The sequence below is a fragment of the Perognathus longimembris genome, chromosome 19, assembly GCF_023159225.1.
Source record: "Perognathus longimembris pacificus isolate PPM17 chromosome 19, ASM2315922v1, whole genome shotgun sequence".
NCBI classification, from domain to species: Eukaryota; Metazoa; Chordata; class Mammalia; order Rodentia; family Heteromyidae; genus Perognathus; species Perognathus longimembris.
Genome location: NC_063179.1, coordinates 1,148,943 through 1,151,565, shown reverse-complemented (window position 1 = coordinate 1,151,565; position 2,623 = coordinate 1,148,943). Strand labels below are relative to the sequence as shown.

Sequence of the window (2,623 nt, the reverse complement as noted above, 5' to 3'; positions counted from 1 at the left end):
GTGGGCGCGGCCGGACGGCGCTCTGCGGAGCCGGGGGGGCTAACCTCACCTTCCGGCCCGGGCCTCGCCCGTGGGGGACCCCTCCGCGCCCCCGCCCCTCCGTCCGCGCCCCGAGGTCGCTCATGGGAAGCAGCCTGCTCCCTGTGACTCGGCTGGCGCGTCCCGTCTGCGAGGCGGAATCCCCAAGCCGCAGGTGGGTCTGGAGACCTGGACTCGGCCAGTGGAGCAGCAGAGAGCAGGGCTGAGAAAGAACAGTTTTCAGACCAGGGTGACTTCGAGGCCCAGTCCCAGGGTGGACCCCATCCCGGCCGCTCAGCATCTACCTCCTCAGAAGCGGGGCGGACCCGAACGCTCAGGGGCTCACAGTCCACAGGCACCCACGGAGCCATCGTTAGGGGCCCAAACTCTGGGGAAGCCTTGGAATCCCATGTTTATTCACAGGTGCTTCAAACAGAACCCAGAACACCGAGGAAAGTAAAACTGGGGAGCGCGGGGCAAATCGGCCAACGCGGAAACTTTCCTACAGGCCTCGGGAGACTTGCAGGCTGCATCGCGCCGTGTGTGACACCCGGGCCGGATTAACAGACAGCACTTCCCCTTCCCTGCCGGGCCCTGGGACACCCGTCCCCACGCTGGCCTGCTGTGGTCACTTCCTGACGGCCGCTTCCCCCCGCCCAGTTTAGCTGCCTCCTGGCTTAGGCAGGGAGAGGCTGGGAAGGAGGCAGGAGGATCGAAGCACACCGGGACCGCTCGGACAGCTGCCGGGAGGTGGCTGCAGCCTTTGTAAAAGCCACATCTGGAGGCCGGGACTGAGGAAGCCCCCCACCCCCCGCTTTCCGGCAGCCCCCGGGGCTGGGGGTGGGGAGGGCGGCTCTGAGGGGTCTGAAGGGAAGCACCTGCTGGCTTCCTGGAGTTCTCCAATGCGTCACCTTTTCCTAAGGGGAGTGCTAACCTTCTCTCCTTCCATACAACACACCTTTTCCTAAGGGGATGCTGGTTCACAGATTAAGATAAAACGTTCTGTTTTGCAAGTGGGAAACCTAAAACACGGCCCTCCTTAGCGCGACTTTTCGGTGTAACAACTTTTCCAGACTCCACTCAGCTACGTGCTGTCCCTCCGCTCCGCTCCGCAATGACTCAGTGGGTGTGACAGAAATGCCACCTCTTGGCAAGGTGGGTTGAGCCCCCTCACGAGGCACCAGCAGCACAGAGCCCTCCCTCCCTGCGTGCGGAGTTGCAGAGGGGAGGGGAGGGAAGGGGAGGTCAAATTTCCTTTCCACTGCCGAGTGACTTTGCAAACCTTCGGAGCCATCTCTTCTCTTTTCCTTTCAGTCTGGTGAGCTAGATGTCGTTTCCATCGTTGTGAACATCACAGGTATTTCCTGTGCCACAGGGCCTGCTGGGTGCTCTGTAGAATCAGACCCAGCCGTCCCCCGTCCCCTGGGGAACAGGCAGGTGAGCCGTGGGACTGGACGCTGACACTCCCTGGCACAGCCCGGAGGGGGCCCAGGCTCTCTGGCCCTGCAGGAGGCCGTGACTGAGAGTGAAGGAGCTTCACAGAGGGAGGGCGGGGGGGGGGGGACCTTCCCATGGGGGCTGGATGGGGCAGGGCAGGGAGTTCGATGGCGCCCATCCTTCCCACGTGCTAGCCCATGAGGAAGAACCGCTGAGCTGAGCTGCAGTCATGAGTGGCTGCTCCCTGGCTTACACAGCCAACGACAAATCAATGAGAAAATTAAGTGGAGTTCAACTCTGTGAATGGCGCCAAGTTTGGGTGAAACCACCGGAGTCTTGAATATTCTTAAACCAAATGAGGACTCGGATCTGAGGCGGCTGTGGAGAGGGAACTGAACTGGCCCCGCAACTGTGGACAGCTGCACATGCCCTAGGCAGATATTTGATACTGTAAATGTTATTCTGTGTCAAAGAAACCCCAAAGCTTTTTTTATTGATACTTACTTAACTTTAAAAAGAACAAAAAAGAGACAAGAAACATAGCTACACAAATTAAGATGATAAAAGCAGACCGTGCTTTGCGAGCTTCACTGTGCTTTGATAATAAGAGTCTAATCTTACTTTTCAGAAATAGGACATTTGTCTTATTAAAAATAAATATTTTATACATGTTTTCATAATTCCCTTTAGAACAGACGGCTCTTGGAGTTGCTCGTTGCTTCCATCTTTTCCCAACTGGGTCTGGTTACGGGGGGTGATTAGCTCTTCACTGAAGCTGTTCCACCCCACTGAGAATTAATACTTTGAATTTGTGTCATTAATTTCATACCTGACCCTGAGCTATATTTTTATTACATTAAAGAGTTCTGGAGTAGACTATGTTCATTTAGAAAGAAGTAATCCCGCCGAGAATACATTGAAGCCTTTTCTGTTTTCCCTGTATCATTTGTAACAATCTGATCGAATGTTCCTTGGACAGAAGCTCTCCAGAATGCAGCCTCTCTGGGTGAGCAGGCCTCAGGCCCTGGGCAGCACAGCACAGCTCCTCTGCACAACTGCACTGCTTTTCCACACTGTGCTTGCTGGGGGGGGGGGGGTCACTAGATGATTTGCAGGAGACCACGTGGGAGACCACGCAGGAGATAAGCAGCAGGTCATGCAGAAGACC

General features: G+C 56.1%; 1 pseudogene; it reads right to left on the bottom strand.

The window, feature by feature from the left end:
* Positions 1-927: 927 nt before the first annotated feature.
* On the bottom strand, positions 928-974 carry LOC125367889 (annotated as a pseudogene).
* Positions 975-2,623: the final 1,649 nt, after the last annotated feature.